The sequence below is a fragment of the Chiloscyllium punctatum genome, unplaced genomic scaffold (genome assembly GCF_047496795.1).
Source record: "Chiloscyllium punctatum isolate Juve2018m unplaced genomic scaffold, sChiPun1.3 scaffold_276, whole genome shotgun sequence".
Lineage (NCBI taxonomy): Eukaryota > Metazoa > Chordata > Chondrichthyes > Orectolobiformes > Hemiscylliidae > Chiloscyllium > Chiloscyllium punctatum.
In genome coordinates this window covers 109250-124993 of record NW_027310010.1, presented here as the reverse complement: position 1 = coordinate 124993, position 15744 = coordinate 109250, and the positions used below count along the sequence as shown (strand labels likewise).

The 15744-nt window shown below is 42.3% G+C and overlaps 1 long non-coding RNA gene across 1 annotated transcript in view; it reads right to left on the bottom strand.

Moving 5' to 3' along the window:
* LOC140472205 (uncharacterized) overlaps window positions 1–15744 on the bottom strand; it is a 316340-nt gene that overhangs the window by 198254 nt on the left and 102342 nt on the right. The window lies entirely within an intron of this gene.

Sequence of the window (15744 nt, the reverse complement as noted above, 5' to 3'; positions counted from 1 at the left end):
ATAGTGATTGTTCGGTGTGGGCATATCATAAACATATGGATGGGAATGGGATAGTGCAAGATCGCAGTGGACATATCATAAACATATGCATGGGAATGGGATAGTGTAGGATCGCAGTGGACATATCATAAACATATGCATGGGAATGGGATAGTGTAGGATCGGTGTGGACATATCATAAACATGTGGTTGGGAATGGGATAGTGTAGGATCGGTGTGGACATATCATAAACATGTGGATGGGAATGGGATAGTGTAGGATCGGTGTGGGCATATTATAAACATATGGATGGGAATGGTATAGTGATTGATCAGTGTGGGCATATCATAAACATATGGATGGGAATGGGATAGTGTAGGATCGGTGTGGGCATATCATAAACATATGGATGGGAATGGGATAGTGCAGGATCGGTGTGGACATATCATAATCATATAGATGGGAATGGTATAGTGATTGTTCGGTGTGGGAATATCATAAACTTATGGATGGGAATGGGATAGTGCAAGATCGCAGTGGACATATCATAAATATATGGATGGGAATGGGATGTTGTAGGATCGGTGTGGACATATCATAAACATGTGGATGGGAATGGGATAGTGTAGGATCGGTGTGGACATATCATAAACATATGGATGGGAATGGGATAGTGTAGGATCGGTGTGGACATATCGTAAACATATTGATGGGAATGGGACAGTGTAGGATCGGTGTGGACATATCATAACCATATGGATGGGAATGGGATAGTGTATGATCGGTGTGGACATACCATAAACATATGGATGGGAATGGGATAGTGCAGGATCAGTGTGGACATACCATAAACATATGGATGGGAATGGGATAATGTAGGATCGGTGTGGACATACCATAAAAATATGGATGGGAATGGGATAGTGTTGGATCGGTGTGGACATACCATAAACATATGGATGGGAATGGTATAGTGAAGGATCGGTGTGGGCATATCATAAACATATGGATGGGAATGGGACAGTGCAGGAACGGTGCGGACATATCAAAAACATACGGATGGGAACGGGATAGTGTAGGATCGGTGTGGACATATCATAAACATACGGATTGGAATGGGATACTGTAGGATCGGTGTGGACACATCATCAACATATGAATGGGAATGGGATAGTGTAGGATCGGTGTGGACATACCATAAACATATGGATGGGAATGGGATAGTGTAGGATCGGTGTGGGAATACCATAAACATATGGATGGGAATGGGATAGTATAGGATCGGTGTGGGAATACCATAAACATACGGATGGGAATGGGATAGTGTAGGATCGGTGTGGACATATCATAAACATACAGATGGGAATGGGATAGTGCAGGATCGGTGTGGACATACCATAAACATATGAATGGGAATGGGATAGTGTAGGATCGGTGTGGACATATCATAAACATACGGATGGGAATGGTATAGTAATTGTTCGGTGTGGGCATATCATAAACATATGGATGGGAATGGGATAGTGCAAGATCGCAGTGGACATATCATAAACATATGCATGGGAATGGGATAGTGCAGGATCGGTGTGGACGTAGCATAAACATATGGATGGGAATGGGATAGTGTAGGATCGGTGTGGACATATCATAAACATATGGATTGGAATGGGATAGTGTAGGATCGGTGTGGACATATCATAAACATATGGATGGGAATGGGATAGTGTAGGATAGGTGTGCACATATCATAAACATATGGATGGGAATGGGATAGGGTAGGTTCGGTGTGGACATATCATAAACATATGGATGGGAATGGTATAGTGTAGGTTCGGTGTGGACATATCATAAACATATGGATGGGAATGGGATGGTGTAAGATCGGTGTGGACATATCATAAACATATGGATGGGATGGTATAGTGTAGGATCAGTGTGGACAGACCATAAACATATGGATGGGAATGGGATAGTGTAGGATCGGTGTGGACATACCATAAACATATGAATGGGAATGGGATAGTGTAGGATCAGTGTGGACATACCATAAACATCTGGATGGGAATGGGATAGTGTAGGATCGGTGTGGACATATCATAAATATATAGATGGGAATGGGATAGTGTAGGATCGGTGTGGACATATCATAAATATATGAATGGGAATGGGATAATCCAGGATCGGTGTGGACATATCATAAATATATGAACGGGAATGGGATAGTTTAGGATCGGTGTGGACATACCATAAACATCTGGATGGGAATGGGATAGTGTAGGATCGGTGTGGACATACCATAAACATCTGGATGGGAATGGGATAGTGTAGGATCGGTGTGGACATATCATAAATATATAGATGGGAATGGGATAGTGTAGGATCGGTGTGGACATACCATAAACATCTGGATGGGAATGGGATAGTGTAGAATCGGTGTGGACATATCATAAACATCTGGATGGGAATGGGATTGTGTAGGATCGGTGTGTACATATCATAAACATATGGATGGGAATGGTATAGTGTAGGATCGGTGTGGGCATATCATAAACATATGGATGGGAATGGTATAGTGATTGTTCAGTGTGGGCATATCATAAACATATGGATGGGAATGGGATAGTGTAGGATCGGTGTGGACATATCATAAACATATGGTTGGGAATGGGATAGTGTAGGATCAGTGTGGACATATCATAAACATATGGATGGGAATGGTATAGTGTAGGATCGGTGTGTACATATCATAAACATATGGATGGGAATGGTATAGTGATTGATCAGTGTGGGCATATCATAAACATGTGGATGGGAATGGGATAGTGTAGGATCGGTGTGGGCATATCATAAACATATGGATAGGAATGGTATAGTGATTGTTCGGTGTGGGCATATCATAAACATATGGATGGGAATGGGATAGTGCAAGATCGCAGTGGACATATCATAAACATATGGATGGGAATGGGATAGTGTAGGATTGCAGTGGACATATCATAAACATATGCATGGGAATGGGATAGTGGAGGATCGGTGTGGACATATCATAAACATGTGGTTGGGAATGGGATAGTGTAGGTTCGGTGTGGACATATCATAAACATGTGGATGGGAATGGGATAGTGTAGGATCGGTGGGAACCTATCATAAACATATGGATGGGAATGGGATGTTGTAGGATCGGTGTGGACATATCATAAACATATGGATGGCAAAGGGATAGTGTAGGATCGATGTGGACATATCATAAATATATGGATGGGAATGGGATAGTGTAGGATCGATGTGGACATACCATAAACATATGGATGGGAATGGGATAGTGTAGGATCGATGTGGACATACCATAAACATAAGGATGGGAATGGGATAGTGCAGGATCGGCGTGGACATAGCATAAACATCTGGATGGGAATGGGATAGTGTAGGATCGATGTGGACATATCATAAACATATGGATGGCAATAGGATAGTGTAGGATCGGTGTGGACATATCATAAACATATGGATGGGAATGGGATAGTGTAAGATCGGCGCGGGCATGCCATAAACCTATGGATGGGAATGTGATAGTGTAGGATCGGTGTGGACATATCATAAACATATGGATGGGAATGGGATAGTGTAGGATCGATGTGGACATACCATAAACATAAGGATGGGAATGGGATAGTGCAGGATCGGTGTGGACATAGCATAAACATCTGGATGGGAATGGGATAGTGTAGGATCGATGTGGACATACCATAAACATATGGATGGGAATGGGATAGTGTAGGTTCGCTGTGGACATACCATAAACATATGGATGGGAATGGGATAGTGTAGGTTCGGTGTGGGCATATCATAAACATATGCATGGGAATGGTATAGTGTAGGATCGGTGTGGACATCTCATAAACATATGGATGGGAATGGGATGGTGTAGGATCGGTGTGGCGATATCATAAACATATGGATGGGAATGGGATAGTGTAGGATCGGTGTGGACATACCATAAACATATGGATGGGAATGGGAGGGTGTAGGATCGATGTGGACATACCATAAACATATGGATGGGAATGGGATAGTACAGGATTGGTGTGGACATATCATAAACATATGGATGGGAATGGGATAGTGTAGGATCGGTGTGGACATATCATAAACATATGGATGGGAATGGGATAGTGTAGGATCGGTGTGGACATACCATAAACATATGGATGGGAATGGGATGGTGTAGGATCGGTGTGTCGATATCATAAACATATGGATGGGAATGCGATAGTGTAGGATCGGTGTGGACATACCATAAACATATGGATGGGAATGGGAGAGTGTAGGATCGATGTGGACATATCATAAATATATGGATAGGAATGGTATAGTGTCGGATCGTATTGGACATTCCATAAACATATGGATGGGAATGGGATAGTGTAGGATCGGTGTGGGCACATCATAAACATATGGATGGGAATGGGATAATGCAGGATCGGTGTGGACATATCATAAACATATGGATGGGAATGGTATAGTGTAGCATCGGTGTGGACATATCATAAACATATGGATGGGAATGGGACAATGCAGGATCGGTGTGGACATATCATAAACATATGGATGGGAATGGTATAGTGTAGCATCGGTGTGGGCACATCATAAACACATGGATTGGAATGGGATAATGCAGGATCGGTGTGGACATATCATAAACATATGGATGGGAATGGTATAGTGTAGCATCGGTGTGGACATATCATAAACATATGGATGGGAATGGGATAATGCAGGATAGGTGTGGGCATATCATAAACATATGGATGGGAATGGGATAGTGTAGGATCGGTGTGGACATATCATAAACATGTGGATGGGAATGGGATGGTGTCAGATCGGTGTGGGCATATCAAAAATGTATGGATGGGAATGGTATAGTGTAGGATAGGTGTGCACATATCATAAACATATGGATGGGAATGGGATAGGGTAGGTTCGGTGTGGACATATCATAAACATATGGATGGGAATGGGATGGTGTAGGATCGGTGTGGACATATCATAAACATATGGATGGGAATGGGATAGTGTAGGATCAGTGTGGACATACCATAAACATCTGGATGGGAATGGGATAGTGTAGGATCGGTGTGGACATATCATAAATATATAGATGGGAATGGGATAATCCAGGATCGGTGTGGGCATATCAAAAACGTATGGATGGGATTGGGATAGTGTAGGATCGGTGTGGACATATCATAAACATATGGATTGGAATGGGATAGGGTAGGATCCGTGTGGACATGTCATAAACATATGGATGGGAATAGGGTGGTGTAGCATCGGTGTGGACATATCATAAACATATGGATGGGAATGGTATCGTGTAGGATCGGTGTGGACATATCATAAACATATGGATGGGAATGGTATAGTGATTGATCAGTGTGGGCATGTCATAAACATATGGATGGGAATGGGATAGTGTAGGATCGGTGTGGACATATCATAAACATATGGCTGGGAATGGGATAGTGTAGGATCGGTGTGGACATATCATAAACATATGGATGGGAATGGTATAGTGTAGGATCGGTGTGGACATATCATAAACATATGGATGGGAATGGTATAGTGATTGATCAGTGTGGGCATATCATAAACATATGGATGGGAATGGGATACTGTAGGATCGGTGTGGACATATCATAAACATGTGGATGGGAATGGGATAGTGTAGGATCGGTGTGGACATATCATAAACATATGGATGGGAACGGTATAGTGATTGATCAGTGTGGGCATATCATAAACATATGGATCGGAATGGGATAGTGTAGGATCGGTGTGGACATATCATAAACATATGGTTGGGAATGGGATGTTTTAGGATCGGTGTGGACATATCATAGAAATACGGATGGGAATGGGATAGTGCAGGATCGGTGTGGACATATCATATACATATGGATGGGAATGGGATAGTGCAGGATCGGTGTGGACATATCATAAACATATGGATGGGAATGGGATAGTGCAGGATCGGTGTGGACATATCATAATCATCTGGATGGGAATGGGATAGTGTTGGATCGGTGTGGACATATCATAAACATAAGGATGGGAATGGGATAGAATACGAACGGTGTGGACATATCATAACCATATGGATGGGAATGGGATGGTGTAGGATCGGATTGGACACATCATAAATATATGGATGGTAATGGGATAGTGTAGGATCGGTGTGGACATATCATAAACATATGGATGGGAATGGGATAGTGTAGGATCAGTGTGGACATATCATAAACATATGGATGGGAATGGGATAGTGTAGGATCGGAGTGGACATACCATAAACATATGGATGGGAATGGGAAAGTGTAGGATCGGTGTGGACATATCATAAACATACGGATGGGAATGGGATCGTGCAGGATCGGTGTGGACATAGCATAAACATATGGATGGGAATGGTATAGTGTAGGATCGGTGTGGGAATATCAGAAACATATGGATGGGAATGGGATAGTGTAGGATCGGTGTGGACATACCATAAACATATGGATGCGAATGGGATAGTGTAGGATCGGTGGGGACATATCATAAACATGTGGATTGGAATGGGATGGTGTCGGATCGGTGTGGGCATATCAAAAATGTATGGATGGGAATGGTATAGTGTAGGATAGGTGTGCACATATCATAAACATATGGATGGGAATGGGATAGGGTAGGTTCGGTGTGGACATATCATAAACATATGGATGGGAATGGTATAGTGTAGGATCGGTGTGGACATACCATAAACATATGGATGGGAATGGGATAGTGTAGGATCGGTGTGGACATACCATAAACATATGGATGGGAATGGGATAGTGTAGGATCAGTGTGGACATAACATAAACATCTGGATGGGAATGGGATAGTGTAGGATCAGTGGGGACATATCATAAATATATAGATGGGAATGGGATAATCCAGGATCGGTGTGGACATATCAAAAACGTATGGATGGGATTGGGATAGTGTAGGATCGGTGTGGACGTATTATAAACATATGGATTGGAATGGGATAGGGTAGGATCAGTGTGGACATATCATAAACATATGGATGGGAATGGTATAGTGATTGATCAGTGTGGACATATCATAAACATATGGATGGGTATGGTATAGTGTAGGATCGGTGTGGACATATCAGAAACATATGGATAGGAATGGGATAGTGTAGGATCGGTGTGGACATATCATAAACATATGGTTGGGAACGGTATAGTGATTGATCAGTGTGGGCATATCATAAACATATGGATGGGAATGGGATAGTGTAGGATCGGTGTGGACATATCATAAACATATGGATGGGAATGGTATAGTGTAGGATCAGTGTGGACATATCATAAACATATGGATGGGAACGGTATAGTGATTGATCAGTGTGGGCATATCATAAACATATGGATGGGAATGGGATGTTTTAGGATCGGTGGGCGCATATCATAAACATATGGATGGGAATGGGATGTTTTAGGATCGGTGTGGGCATATCATAAACATATGGATGGGAATGGGATAGTGTAGGATCGGTGTGGGCATATCATAATCATCTGGATGGGAATGGGATAGTGCAGGATCGGTGTGGACATATTATAAAAATACGGATGGGAATGGGATAGTGCAGGATCGGTGTGGACATACCATAAACATATGGATGGGAATGGGATGTTTTAGGATCGGTGTGGACATATCATAAACATATGGATGGGAATGGGATAGTGTAGGATCGGTGTGGACATATCATAATCATCTGGATGGGAATGGGATAGTGCAGGATCGGTGGGGACATATCATAAACATATGGATGGGAATGGGATAGTGCAGGATCGGTGTGGGAATATCATAATCATCTGGATGGGAATGGGATAGTGTAGGATCGGTGTGGACATATCATAAACATATGGATGGGAATGGGATAGATTTCGAACGGTGTGGAGGTATCATAAACATATGGATGGGAATGGGATGGTGTAGGATCGGTGTGGACATATCATAAACATATGGATGGGAATGGGATAGTGTAGGATCGGTGTGGACATATCATAAACATATGGATGGGAATGGGATAGAATACGAACGGTGTGGACATATCATAACCATATGGATGGGAATGGGATGGTGTAGGATCGGTTTGGACACATCATAAATATATGGATGGGAATTGGATAGTGTAGGATCGGTGTGGACATATCATAAACATATGGATGGGAATGGGATAGTGTAGGATCAGTGTGGACATACCATAAACATATGGATGGGAATGGGATAGTGTAGGATCGGAGTGGACATACCATAAACATATGGATGGGAATGGGAAAGAGTAGGATCGGTGTGGACATATCATAAACATACGGATGGGAATGGGATAGTTCAGGATCGGTGTGGACATAGCATAAACATATGGATGGGAATGGCATAGTGTAGGATCGGTGTGGGAATATCAGAAACATATGGATGGTAATGGGATAGTGTAGGATCGGTGTGGACATACCATAAACATATGGATGGGAATGGGATAGTGTAGGATCGGTGTGGACATATCATAAACATATGCATGGGAATGGGATAGTGCAGGATCGGTGTGGACATAGCATAAACATATGAATGGGAATGGGATAGTGTAGGATCGGTGTGGACATATCATAAACATATGGATGGGAATGGGATAGTGCAGGATCGGTGTGGGCATATCATAAACATATGGATGGGAATGGGATTGTGTAGGATCGGTGTGGACATATCATAAACATATGGATCGGAATGGGATAATGCAGGATCGGTGTGGGCATATCATAAACATATGGATGGGAATGGGATTGTGTAGGATCGGCGCGGGCATGTCATAAACCTAAGGATGGGAATGGGATAGTGTAGGATCGGTGTGGACATTTCATAAACATATGGATGGGAATGGGATAGTGTAGGATCGGTGTGGGCATATCATAAACATATGGATGGGAATGGGATAGTGTAGGATCGGTGTGGACATATCATAAACATATGGATGGGAGTGGGATAGTGTTGGATCGGTGTGGACATTTCATAAATATATAGATGGGAATGGGATAGTGTAGGATCGGTGTGGACATACCATAAACATATGGATGGGAATGGGATAGTGTAGGATCGGTGTGGATATATCATAAACATATGGATCGGAATGGATAGTGCAGGATCGGTGTGGATATATCATAAACATATGGATGGGAATGGGATAGTTTAGGATCGGTGTGGTCATTTCATAAACATATGGATGGTAATGGTATAGTGTCCGATCGGTGTGGACATATCATAAACATATGGATGGGAATGGTATAGTGTAGGATCGGTGTGGACATACCATAAACATATGGATGGGAATGGGATAGTGTAGAATCAGTGTGGACATAACATAAACATCTGGATGGGAATGGGATAGTGTAGGATCAGTGTGGACATATCATAAATATATAGATGGGAATGGGATAATCCAGGATCGGTGTGGACATATCATAAATATATGAACGGGAATGGGATAGTTTAGGATCGGTGTGGACATATCAAAAACGTATGGATGGGATTGGGATAGTGTAGGATCGGTGTGGACGTATTATAAACATATGGATGGGAATGGTATAGTGATTGATCAGTGTGGGCATATCATAAACATATGGATGGGAATGGGATAGTGTAGGATCGGTGTGGACATATCATAAACATATGGTTGGGAATGGGATAGTGTAGGATCGGTGTGGACATATCATAAACATATGGATGGGAACGGTATAGTGATTGATCAGTGTGGGCATATCATAAACATATGGATGGGAATGGGATAGTGTAGGATCGGTGTGGACATATCATAAACATGTGGATGGGAATGGGATAGTGTAGGATCGGTGTGGACATATCATAAACATATGGATGGGAATGGTATAGTGTAGGATCAGTGTGGACATATCATAAACATATGGATGGGAACGGTATAGTGATTGATCAGTGTGGGCATATCATAAACATATGGATGGGAATGGGATGTTTTAGGATCGGTGTGGGCATATCATAAACATATGGATGGGAATGGGATGTTTTAGGATCGGTGTGGGCATATCATAAACATATGGATGGGAATGGGATAGTGTAGGATCGGTGTGGGCATATCATAATCATCTGGATGGGAATGGGATAGTGTAGGATCGGTGTGGACCTATCATAAACATATGGATGGGAATGGGATAGTGTAGGATCGATGTGGACATACCATAAACATATGGATGGGAATGGGATAGTGTAGGATCGATGTGGACATACCATAAACATAAGGATGGGAATGGGATAGTGCAGGATCGGAGTGGACACAGCATAAACATCTGGATGCGAATGGGATAGTGAAGGATCGATGTGGACATACCATAAACATATGGATGGGAATGGGATAGTGCTGGTTCGGTGTGGACATACCATAAACATATGGATGGGAATGGGATAGTGTAGGATCAGTGTGGACATCTCATAAACATACAGATGTGAATGGTATAGTGTAGGATCGGTGTGGACATAGCATAAACATATGAATGGGAATGGGATAGTGTAGGATCGGTGTGGACACATCATAAACATATGGATGGGAATGGGATAATGCACGATCGGTGTGGGAATATCAGAAACATATGGATGGTAATGGGATAGTGTAGGATCGGTGTGGACATACCATAAACATATGGATGGGAATGGGATAGTGTAGGATCGGTGTGGATATATCATACACATACAGATGGGAATGGGATCATGTAGGATCGGTGTGGACATATCATAAACATATGGATGGGAATGGGATAATGCAGGATCGGTGTGGGCATATCATAAACGTATGGATGGGAATGGGATTGTGTAGGATCGGCGCGGGCATGTCATAAACCTATTGATGGGAATGGGATAGTGTAGGATCGGTGTGGACATATCATAAACATATGGATGGGAATGGGATAGTGTAGGATCGGTGTGGGCATATCATAAACATATGGATGGGAATGGGATAGTGTAGGATCGGTGTGGACATATCATAAACATATGGTTGGGAATGGGATAGTGTAGGATCGGTGTGGACATATCATAAACATATGGATGGGAGTGGGATAGTGTAGGATCGGTGTGGACATATCATAAACATATGGATGGGAATGGGATAGTGTAGGATCGGTGTGGACATATCCTAAACATATGGATGGGAATGGGATAGTGTAGGATCTGTGTGGACATATCATAAACATATGGATGGGAATGGGATAGTGTAGGATCGGTGTGGACATTTCATAAATATATAGATGGGAATGGGATAGTGTAGAATCGGTGTGGATATATCATAAACATATGGATGGGAATGGGATAGTGCAGGATCGGTGTGGATATATCATAAACATATGGATGGGAATGGGATAGTTTAGGATCGGTGTGGTCATTTCATAAACATATGGATGGGAATGGGATAGTGTAGGATCGGTGTGGACATATCATAAACATATGCATGGGAATGGGATAATGTAGGATCAGTGGGGACATATCATAAATATATAGATGGGAATGGGATAATCCAGGATCGGTGTGGACATATCAAAAACGTATGGATGGGATTGGGATAGTGTAGGATCGGTGTGGACGTATTATAAACATATGGATTGGAATGGGATAGGGTAGGATCAGTGTGGACATATCATAAACATATGGATGGGAATGGTATAGTGATTGATCAGTGTGGACATATCATAAACATATGGATGGGTATGGTATAGTGTAGGATCGGTGTGGACATATCAGAAACATATGGATAGGAATGGGATAGTGTAGGATCGGTGTGGACATATCATAAACATATGGATGGGAATGGTATAGTGATTGATCAGTGTGGGCATATCATAAACATATGGATGGGAATGGGATAGTGTAGGATCGGTGTGGACATATCATAAACATATGGTTGGGAATGGGATAGTGTAGGATCGGTGTGGACATATCATAAACATATGGTTGGGAACGGTATAGTGATTGATCAGTGTGGGCATATCATAAACATATGGATGGGAATGGGATAGTGTAGGATCGGTGTGGACATATCATAAACATATGGATGGGAATGGTATAGTGTAGGATCAGTGTGGACATATCATAAACATATGGATGGGAACGGTATAGTGATTGATCAGTGTGGGCATATCATAAACATATGGATGGGAATGGGATGTTTTAGGATCGGTGTGGGCATATCATAAACATATGGATGGGAATGGGATGTTTTAGGATCGGTGTGGGCATATCATAAACATATGGATGGGAATGGGATAGTGTAGGATCGGTGTGGGCATATCATAATCATCTGGATGGGAATGGGATAGTGCAGGATCGGTGTGGACATATTATAAAAATACGGATGGGAATGGGATAGTGCAGGATCGGTGTGGACATACCATAAACATATGGATGGGAATGGGATGTTTTAGGATCGGTGTGGACATATCATAAACATATGGATGGGAATGGGATAGTGTAGGATCGGTGTGGACATATCATAATCATCTGGATGGGAATGGGATAGTGCAGGATCGGTGGGGACATATCATAAACATATGGATGGGAATGGGATAGTGCAGGATCGGTGTGGGAATATCATAATCATCTGGATGGGAATGGGATAGTGTAGGATCGGTGTGGACATATCATAAACATATGGATGGGAATGGGATAGAATACGAACGGTGTGGAGGTATCATAAACATATGGATGGGAATGGGATGGTGTAGGATCGGTGTGGACATATCATAAACATATGGATGGGAATGGGATAGTGTAGGATCGGTGTGGACATATCATAAACATATGGATGGGAATGGGATAGAATACGAACGGTGTGGACATATCATAACCATATGGATGGGAATGGGATGGTGTAGGATCGGTTTGGACACATCATAAATATATGGATGGGAATTGGATAGTGTAGGATCGGTGTGGACATATCATAAACATATGGATGGGAATGGGATAGTGTAGGATCAGTGTGGACATACCATAAACATATGGATGGGAATGGGATAGTGTAGGATCGGAGTGGACATACCATAAACATATGGATGGGAATGGGAAAGAGTAGGATCGGTGTGGACATATCATAAACATACGGATGGGAATGGGATAGTTCAGGATCGGTGTGGACATAGCATAAACATATGGATGGGAATGGCATAGTGAAGGATCGGTGTGGGAATATCAGAAACATATGGATGGTAATGGGATAGTGTAGGATCGGTGTGGACATACCATAAACATATGGATGGGAATGGGATAGTGTAGGATCGGTGTGGACATATCATAAACATATGCATGGGAATGGGATAGTGCAGGATCGGTGTGGACATAGGATAAACATATGAATGGGAATGGGATAGTGTAGGATCGGTGTGGACATATCATAAACATATGGATGGGAATGGGATAGTGCAGGATCGGTGTGGGCATATCATAAACATATGGATGGGAATGGGATTGTGTAGGATCGGTGTGGACATATCATAAACATATGGATCGGAATGGGATAATGCAGGATCGGTGTGGGCATATCATAAACATATGGATGGGAATGGGATTGTGTAGGATCAGCGCGGGCATGTCATAAACCTAAGGATGGGAATGGGATAGTGTAGGATCGGTGTGGACATTTCATAAACATATGGATGGGAATGGGATAGTGTAGGATCGGTGTGGGCATATCATAAACATATGGATGGGAATGGTATAGTGTAGGATCGGTGTGGACATATCATAAACATATGGATGGGAGTGGGATAGTGTTGGATCGGTGTGGACATTTCATAAATATATAGATGGGAATGGGATAGTGTAGGATCGGTGTGGATATATCATAAACATATGGATCGGAATGGATAGTGCAGGATCGGTGTGGATATATCATAAACATATGGATGGGAATGGGATAGTTTAGGATCGGTGTGGTCATTTCATAAACATATGGATGGTAATGGTATAGTGTCCGATCGGTGTGGACATATCATAAACATATGGATGGGAATGGTATAGTGTAGGATCGGTGTGGACATACCATAAACATATGGATGGGAATGGGATAGTGTAGAATCAGTGTGGACATAACATAAACATCTGGATGGGAATGGGATAGTGTAGGATCAGTGTGGACATATCATAAATATATAGATGGGAATGGGATAATCCAGGATCGGTGTGGACATATCATAAATATATGAACGGGAATGGGATAGTTTAGGATCGGTGTGGACATATCAAAAACGTATGGATGGGATTGGGATAGTGTAGGATCGGTGTGGACGTATTATAAACATATGGATGGGAATGGTATAGTGATTGATCAGTGTGGGCATATCATAAACATATGGATGGGAATGGGATAGTGTAGGATCGGTGTGGACATATCATAAACATATGGTTGGGAATGGGATAGTGTAGGATCGGTGTGGACATATCATAAACATATGGATGGGAACGGTATAGTGATTGATCAGTGTGGGCATATCATAAACATATGGATGGGAATGGGATAGTGTAGGATCGGTGTGGACATATCATAAACATGTGGATGGGAATGGGATAGTGTAGGATCGGTGTGGACATATCATAAACATATGGATGGGAATGGTATAGTGTAGGATCAGTGTGGACATATCATAAACATATGGATGGGAACGGTATAGTGATTGATCAGTGTGGGCATATCATAAACATATGGATGGGAATGGGATGTTTTAGGATCGGTGTGGGCATATCATAAACATATGGATGGGAATGGGATGTTTTAGGATCGGTGTGGGCATATCATAAACATATGGATGGGAATGGGATAGTGTAGGATCGGTGTGGGCATATCATAATCATCTGGATGGGAATGGGATAGTGTAGGATCGGTGTGGACCTATCACAAACATATGGATGGGAATGGGATGTTGTCGGATCGGTGTGGACATATCATAAACATATGCATGGGAATGGGATAGTGTAGGATCTATGTGGACATACCATAAACATATGGATGGGAATGGGATAGTGTAGGATCGATGTGGACATACCATAAACATAAGGATGGGAATGGGATAGTGCAGGATCGGAGTGGACACAGCATAAACATCTGGATGCGAATGGGATAGTGTAGGATCGATGTGGACATATCATAAATATATAGATGGGAATGGGATAATCCAGGATCGGTGTGGACATATCATAAATATATGAACGGGAATGGGATAGTTTAGGATCGGTGTGGACATATCAAAAACGTATGGATGGGATTGGGATAGTGTAGGATCGGTGTGGACGTATTATAAACATATGGATGGGAATGGTATAGTGATTGATCAGTGTGGGCATATCATAAACATATGGATGGGAATGGGATAGTGTAGGATCGGTGTGGACATATCATAAACATATGGTTGGGAATGGGATAGTGTAGGATCGGTGTGGACATATCATAAACATATGGATGGGAACGGTATAGTGATTGATCAGTGTGGGCATATCATAAACATATGGATGGGAATGGGATAGTGTAGGATCGGTGTGGACATATCATAAACATGTGGATGGGAATGGGATAGTGTAGGATCGGTGTGGACATATCATAAACATATGGATGGGAATGGTATAGTGTAGGATCAGTGTGGACATATCATAAACATATGGATGGGAAC